Source organism: Penaeus monodon, chromosome 3 (genome assembly GCF_015228065.2).
Source record: "Penaeus monodon isolate SGIC_2016 chromosome 3, NSTDA_Pmon_1, whole genome shotgun sequence".
NCBI lineage: Eukaryota > Metazoa > Arthropoda > Malacostraca > Decapoda > Penaeidae > Penaeus > Penaeus monodon.
This window is the reverse complement of record NC_051388.1, coordinates 48,039,391-48,048,786: the sequence shown is the minus strand read 5'-3', so window position 1 is coordinate 48,048,786 and position 9,396 is coordinate 48,039,391. Positions and strand designations below refer to the sequence as shown.

The following is a 9,396-nucleotide window of genomic DNA, read 5'->3' as shown; positions in this document are numbered from 1 at the left end:
TATATACACATTTATGTTATATATGTCCCGTGTGCTGTTTTTTTTTGGGAAAACACTACAGAAAAAAATTAATATGTTGTTTCCATTATATAGGGAACACCCACCCACAAAACAAACACACAAAACACACACCGACAATCATGCAAAATTATATTAATATTTTTTGGAAATATATATATATGTATATACAATAAAATCATTTGACAAAAAAAAAATTTGAAAATTTTAAAAATTTGTGATATTTACAAATTTCCGCAGTTTTTTTCATTCGGGGAAAAGGGGCCTTTGGGGAAAACAAGATTCGTAGAGAAATTGGGTTTAAAGTAATAATTGGGCACACACTGTATTTTTAAAATATTTTATATATATAATATATATATATAAATATATTTTATATATATATATTTTTTACAGGGAAATTCAAATATGATAAATATTTATTTCTTTTAAAAGAGATTTCAAAAAAAAGGGGGGATAAGTAGCCCATCCTTAAAAAGCGTATTTAAAGTGGGACTTAGCGGGTTTCCCCGCAAATATATACTTAATTTTTTTTTCCCCCATGAAAAAATAAAAATTTGATAAAAAAAGAAAAAAAAATGCTTTGAATAAATAATGGGATAAATTCTCCACCTTTTTTTAAATTTCTGTGCCCTTGGGTATTTTGGGGGATTTGGGTTTTTATATAAAATCTGTATATGGAAAAAAACGTTTCTAGATTCCATGATATTCAGTATGAAAAGTTTTGCACATGTAGCTTTGAACGTGATAGAAAAGGAGTAGCTGTCTTTTTGGTTATTCTCTTTGCCGGGGGGTTTTTTTTAAAATATATTGCTTGTTCTACAGTGTTAGGATCAGTGAAACGGGAGTTATTTCAGACTTTTATGTCCCCTTTTAGATGTAAAAAGGGTTTATTTAAAGGGGGATACTTCTATAAGGCGTGCTGTAAGACATAGTGTAAAGAAGAAAATGGGGGGCTCCGGGACAAAACCACAGGCAGGCTATAGGGGAGAAACAAAAAAGCAACAGAAAAAAGGGCCAGAACAACGGCGGTCTAAAAAAGGGAACTTTATTTTATCGGTAATGAAATAGAACCAAAACATTTTTTTTATCAAAAAAATTCGTAACGGGATTAAAAAATTCGACCAAAGGCCACTCCTCACCTTTGCATCTTTAGGGAAAAATTCGAAAATATTTTAGTAAGGGGGCTATCTTTGGGGGGGGTTTTTATGGAAAAGGGGGAAAAAAGGGTCCCGTCCACATTTAATCCCCCTTTTTCCCCCCCACAACAGCAAAAAAGGGCACATAAGTTTTTTATTATGATCGTTATATGATAGGTAAACATACGCATACTCTTTTTTTAAAAAAAAGGCGGGACGGATGATAGATAAACTGATGGGAAAATTGGGATAGGTTAATAAAGGAATAGCTGATAGCCGCTCGCACATAGTAGATGTTTAAGAAAATAGATAAATTATATGTATATCCCCCGGGAATATACTGAAAATTTATGAAAGACAGAAAAGAGTGAGTGCAAATTGATATAGTAAAACATGACTATGTTGGGACCTGTATTGATAGGTAAAGCCCTCCTAGTACCCTACTCCCTATCCCTTTTTGGAATTGCTTTCCAAATGTGAACATCCCAAAAAAAAATTTTATAAAACCCAAAACCCTCATTTCTTTTGGGAATGTATTTTCTATCTATCTATCTTTTATCTTTTAAAATTCTATTTGTCTCTCCTACCTACTGCCCAATATATATATGTAAAATTCAAAAACGGGACATTCCGTCCCACGCACAGAACAATATTTATAAAAAAGAGAGATGCTATCATCCTCTCTGTACCCTTTGCCTTTCCACACACACCACATAAAAAAACAAATTTTAAAATACTTTAATATATAAAACATGGAATGAGGTGTTATTAAAAAATGTAATGTATATATGCCTACACACCACACACATATATAGATATAAAACTATATATAATATATATGTTGTGTGTGTTTTATGTGGATGTGTACGCGCGCGCGCCCCGTATGTGTATAAAGTGTTTTGTGAGGTTTTATACATTATATGTATATATACATATACATAAGTAACTTGTATGTTCTATATATATTATTAAAATCGTGTGTGTGTATGTTTTGTGTTGAAAATGGGAAGGGTATCGGAGAGGATTTTTGTGCTCTCTTTTTTCCCTGGGGTATCAAAAAAAAAAAAAAAAAAAAAAAAAAAAAAAAAAAAAAAATATTATTATATATATATGTATAATATATAATATATATAAAATTTTATATATTTATAATATAGGTATGTTGCCCTTTCCACGAAAATTTACTACACACACACAATATTATACATATTTTTAATTTTATAAAATTTTTCATGCAAAATATATCCATTTTTTTTTTCCCTTTTTGTTTTTTTTTTTTTTATACCTCCTTATTTTGTGGGGGACGAAATTTAAAAAGGGTACTTGTCCCTTTTAACCCTAGTAGTGCTATTGTTGGGTTTATTAACCTTTAAATTTGGCCCTTTAAACCCGGCCCTTGAGCAGGGAAAGAAGGGAAAACCTACATGGAGAAGGATTATGCGTTTCGGAAAAGGTTTGCTATGCTTGGGAGATACTGTGTTTGGGGTTTTTTACTCTTCTATTCAGCAAGTTTTCAAGTACAATGGCAGTAGTAGTGCATACATACAAAAGTGAGTATAACATATATATAAAACATACCGAAAGGGATAAATAGCGATTAAAAAAAAAGGGATAATATAAACCCTATGTAAAATAAAATCATACACTCATATAAATTTTATATAACAAAATAACATAAATTTCATATACATAAACACCACACATATATTCATATTTTATAATACAAGAAATATACAAAATTTTAAAATATATATAACAAACCCTATACCCCGACACAATTAATCTTTTATACATATATACATATGTAATAATATATATATATTTATTATATAAATATATATATATATATATATGTGTGTGTGTGTTGGGGTGGTGGGTATGTACATCGTCAAACACACACACTCTCTCACACAACACAACACATTTTGTATTTTATATGTGTGGAGGGGGGTGGAATCCGGGGGATTTCGAAATGTAGTCTCATTTTTAATATATCTAGGTTTTTTTTATTGTGATTTTTTCTTTCCAAGGGATCAGTACGGAAGAGTGTTTTTTCCCTGCTTTATATTAAAAATTATATATATATATATAATATTATATATATTATATATTATAACACATAAAAATTTATAAATATACACACCCCATGTCTTCCCAGAGGGTTTTACCCAGGTAGAGAAGGGCCAATATATGCTGATTTTTGAAGGAAAAAGCGCGGGATGGAGGGTTGATCGGAGGGACCCCCGGCGTTGGGGCCCCAAAAGGGGTTTGGGGCGGCAAAAACGCCGCTAGCGTTAAGGGCCCCCCTTTTGATGATGATTTTTATTGTGTGGGTTGTGTTTTACATTTATTTTGTTATGTTTTTATAATGGGATATTGTAATTAAAACATACGTATAATGTAAATCAACCCTAACGGGTACACATGTTATGCATATACTTTTCAAATATATATGTTTATAAAACCCCATGGTAAAAATGCAATATATTTACACATATATAATATATATGTCATAATGCCCTAAACCACACTAAAAATATATGGTATAAAAAAACCACAATGCAAAAAAAAAGATTTATTTAAAAGTGAAATATTATACCCTATATTATGGAAACCCACACACAAAAATATATTAAAACAACATAAAATTTTATATAATATTATATATTTTATATATTAATTTATATCCCCATAAAATATATATAATTTTCTTTTATTTTTAATATTATATTATATATTTTATATTTACTTTTATGCAAAGCACATTTCACACGTATGGCTATAAAAGGTTTTCATTTTAAAAACATATTTGTCATACATCCCGGGTATCTAAAAAAATATTTTACCCTTATGTATTTTTACACAAACATACATACTAATTTTACATATATCCCTATCCCAAAGTATTAATTTTTTTAAAGCCTTATCCCTAAATTATAATTTTATTAAAACCCCATAAAATGTAAATATATAATAAACCCCCCTACGCCCCCATATATATGTACTATGTTTTGCGATATATGATAAAATTTTTTTATTTTTAAAACATAAATATATAAATATGGGTTTTAAAATGCCAAATTTCTTTATTTCGGCTCTTTGTCACATAGAAAAGCAGGGTGATTTTTAGTCGCCATTCAAGATTAAATTTTGTTTAGGTAGAATATTTAAAAATAAAAAATTGAGAAAGCTTATGAGAATAATGAGGGGCCAAGATGGAAGGAGGAGGTTTTTAAGGGGGGATAGGAGGCAGATAACCCTGTTTAAAGTGTTGGTTTCCCTTGCCTTCTCCTTCGTAAGTAAATTCAGCCACGAAACCCGGGGGTCGCCGTCGCGTGTTTAAATGACCCCGGACCCCGTGGTGTCAGGAAGCAAAACGTTTTTGAATCCCCGGGCTTTTCTCCGTCACGGTGTTCCTTCTTTAATTTGTTATAATGGGCGTTTTTCTGTCCACTCGAACCAGTATTTGGCTTCTCCTGTGGTTTAAAGGGGCTTTCCCGGGTTTTACACTGGTTTCCAACACTTGGGCAGTTCTGTTGTTAAAGGAAACTGATAAACACCATCAACAAGATTTTTATAGAGAAATTACTAGACGATTTAAAATGGTATAGAAATGATAGGTAATATAATGAATATAAGGGTAAAGATGATAAGACAAAGAAAAGTAGTAAAAGGGATTCATGATAATGGGAATAATGGTATAGTTGAAAAACAGTTTTAATAGATATATCATTATGGGTTATGATTGCCTAAATGATAATAAACAAACCCTCAAACACGGGGTAACAAAAAATTAAATAATCGTTTTTGTGTTTCACGGGTTTCAAAAAATGTGGGTATGATAATGCTAAAATATAATAAAACTAAATTTATTAATTACCCAATTATGTTAACAAAAAACAAAAAAAAAACAATAAATGACAAAACATAGTTCTAAGAAACCATGAGGTTTTAAAGAAAAAAAGGGAAAAACCGCAATAATAATAATAATATTGAGAAAAGAGGGAGCAAAAGGCTTTTTTTTGCAAGCCTTTTTAATTTTTAATGTTTTTGTTTTTTGGCCCATTGTATAGGATGGGGGCTTGGAAATTTGGGGGTGGGCAAATAGTTGGTTGGGTTTTGGGGGGGGGGGGGGGCAGGTAGGGTTGGGGGGGGGGCAATGGTGTAGGGGGGCCGGGGGTGTTTGGGGGAGTGGTCAGCGTGTGGGGCCCGGGGGTTGGGGTTTTGTGGCAGTGGTTTTAGGGCCCCTTTGGTTGGGGGTATGGAGTGGTGTAGGGGCCGGGAGTTTTTTTGGGAGGGGTAGGAGTAAGGCCGGTAAAAATTTTGGGGGGGGAGGTGGAGGGGGTGGGGATGCGGAGGGGGTTATTAGGGCCCCCAAGCCCATCGGGAAAAAGGGGAGCGAAAACCCCCAGGGAAAAAGAGGCTCGCGGGGGATCTTTTCAGGATGTGGGAAGATCTCAGAAGTTGGGGTTAGAGATAGCAAAAACACTTCAGTGTCCCATTAATTTGATTACTAACAGACTATGCAATTCAAATGCGTACCACTTGAGAAATGGTGAAGCATAGGAAAAAAAAAATATATATATATATTGCTTTTTCATTATATACGTAGGCCTACATAGACACGAAAACACGCTTGCATGTTCCTCAGTGAACACAAGTAAAGGTAACGATATTATATCTTTTTGATTGTCTGCATATATGCATGAAAACATACACACGCAATTATATATGTTTGTGTATGCGAGTGTGTGTTTCCATTACATATCACATGTATTTCGTAGCACTTACCACTGCCAACCCCTTCATTGTGCTTGAGACTTTGGAAGGATGTGATTCCTTTAAGCAAGCACTGGATGCTTATATAGTCCTGAGAAAGAGTGCCAAGATGACACTGGGATGGAGGGAGTTGGGGGGATGAGGTTGGTATTCAGTGAAAGTATACCACCGGCAGAAGAGGGAGATGTGATATGGGTGAATGACTTTTTTTTTCTTATCGTTTATCATGCAGTACCTGTGGGTGCCTCCATGTAATGCAGATAATATCGTGATTGAAGCAAAATCATAATTAACGGAATGGAATATACCATTTCCCTTATAACTAGTCCACGTGTACATAACCTTAGGATTGGCCATAAGGCATTTGGATCTCATTTGATTTTGTACATGCAGCTCATGTCTAATTTGATATCAGGGCACATGCGATTCCAGGAATCGCATGCGTTTTAAATTTCCTATGACCGGGTTACAGAAATAGCACACAAACACACACACACAACACACACACACACACACGCACACGCACACGCACACACGCACACGCACACACGCACACACACACGCACACGCACACACATACAGAAACATACACTAAATAAAACAGATTTTTTCTCTCTGTCTAAGTATACACATATACATATATGTGTAAGAAATATATTATATATATATATATATATATATATATATATATATATGTTTATGTATCTATAAACACACCCATATATATTTATATATGTATATATACAGATATATGTATGTACATATACAGAAATACATATTTATACATATATACATATTTATAAGTATATATATTTATATGTATATATACGTATACATGTATGTATATAAACACAATATATATATGAATATATATACATATACAAGTGTATATTTTGTGTGTGTATGTTCGTATGTATATGTATAAGTATGAATATATATACATACACATACATACACACACATGTATGTTTATATGTGTGTGTGTGTGCGTGCGTATATATATATGTATATATATGTATGTATGTATATATGTATATATATATATATATATATATATATATATATATATATATGAACATATATATATACACAACATATAAATTTCCTCTGACCGTGTTACAGAAATAACACACAAACACACACACAAATGAAATAAAATAAATAAAAAAAGAGAGAAAAAAACGGAATATATAAATAAAATACTTTCTTTCTCAGTCTAAGTATACACATATACATATATGTATAAAATATATGTATGTATATATACACAAACAAAACCACGATATACTTTATATACATACATAATAAAGTGTGTATATATGCATTATATATGGATGGTTTGGTGTAATATATGTGGAAATTATGCCACGAACAATACACATACGTTTTTATATGTGTGTGGTGTTTGTGTGTGTACGTGGGTGTGTATTATGATTATATGTATATATGAAAATATATAAAATTTTCAGCCCACACTACTTACATTATATATTATAATATATATATATTAAAATTAATATATATAATATTTATAAAAATACCCAACCACATCTGTGTGCTTTTTGGTTTGCTATAATGATAATTTTTTTGTTTCGGGGCAAAGGCTAAATGACAGTGGGTATGTTGTGTATGCTAGTAATATTTTTATATTATATATAATATAATATATATATAATATATATATATATATTAAAATTTTATAATTTTTTTTTTTATGAAATGTTTAGTATACTACTAAATTGTAATATATAAAGTTACGCTCAGCAAGTATCAATTTAAAAAGGATTTTTTATCCTCTATTTTGTGCAAGGTATGCAATGTTAACTTTTTTGGGCAAAAAAAAACTATCTTATAATACAACCCTTAAGAAAAACACAAAAACAAAAAACGTTTTTCATATCTGGGGAAAGATTAAAAAAAAACACAACCGCTTTAATACAGGAAACAATAAACCGGATGTTTTGAGTTTTTGAGCCCCTGCAGATTAATTTAAAAAAGGCTGAATTTAATTTTTTTTTTTTATAATATATTTTATGCGCGGAACGTTCCATTCACTTGAACGCCCAATGGACGGTATCAATGGTGTATTTTGTAATGGGGCACGCTTCAAACCTTAGTTTAGAACTAAGGATAAGTCGACACGGCAAAGCCCTCCCAAGGTGTCAGCGGGTGACTCCCGGGGGAACCAGTCCCTTTCCCCCCCGTGGTGCCCACCCCAGCAGTAACCCAGGGGGTAATTGAACTTTTCGCGCCCGGTCGGGGCGCGAACCGCCGACCCCCGGGTGAAAGGCAATATATATGTGTGTCTGATTCAAAGCTATATATATGTGCGTGTGTGTGTGTGTGTGCTCACACACACACACCACACACACACACACACAAAAAAAAAAAAAAAAATATATTAATATATATAATAATATATATTATATATATGTATATATGAGTGTGGTAAATATATATATATAAAACTAAATGTTATTTTGTATATAACATAAATAAATAAATAATATAATGTACAAAAAGTATATACAATGTATATTGATATATCACCACACAAAATTTTAATATGTTGGGGGTGCTTTTTAAAAAAATTTTTGCTTGGTTTTTTTTATTTTTAAAAGCATATGTTAGTGTTTAAAATTTAGGATTGTACTCGGGGGGACTGGGCCCCACCTCGTAGGTGACTTCAGACACGTAAAAAGGGATCGTTTTTTTACAGGCAGTTGATTCTTTTTTTAATCTTGTTATTTTTTAATACAAATTGTGTACAATAGAGGACTGAACATTTTTGTAGATGATCTGTTACAGAGGACTTTTCACCCTTTGTGAAGAATTTGTAGGGAGAAAGAACTTATGTAATATGTATTTATTTTTTCTCTGTCCGATTTGAGATGACCTTGGCCTTTGGGGGCCCCCAAACCATCCCCCCGAAAAAAAGGAAAGTATTAACAGACTAAAATGGGAAAAGAGACTAGGGGCCCATGATGGGTAAAAGCAAGCACTTTTGAGGGGTGCAAACCCTTAACGGTCGCACATGTAGTGAAGATGAACATTTCAGACCAAAAAGTTTGTACTTTTTTCTCTATATTAAATGAAAAAATTTTTTGGAGAGGGTTTGACATAGGTCTTTTTGTTTCCCTTTGGGAGAAATATTTTTTAAAAATTAATTATGCATAATGTTTAAAAGGTTTAATATTTTTAAAATTTTTTATTAAAAAAGATTCGCCGCTAATGACCTTAGCTGTTTACGTGTAGATATTTGAAATAATCAACTCTCTCTCTTATTATATTTTAATATTTTAAAATATGAAAGGGGTAACTACGTATCCCAATAGTCATTCTATTTCATTAATTCGTCAAATTGTTTCTTTGTGCACACACACGCACACACATTTTGTATTACATACACACACATTAATATATAAATAATTTTATATATATATATATACTATATATTATA

The 9,396-nt window shown here is 31.8% G+C and overlaps 1 pseudogene; it reads right to left on the bottom strand.

The window, feature by feature from the left end:
* LOC119586833 overlaps positions 1–5,966 on the bottom strand; it is a 10,069-nt pseudogene extending 4,103 nt beyond the window's left edge.
* Positions 5,967–9,396: the final 3,430 nt, after the last annotated feature.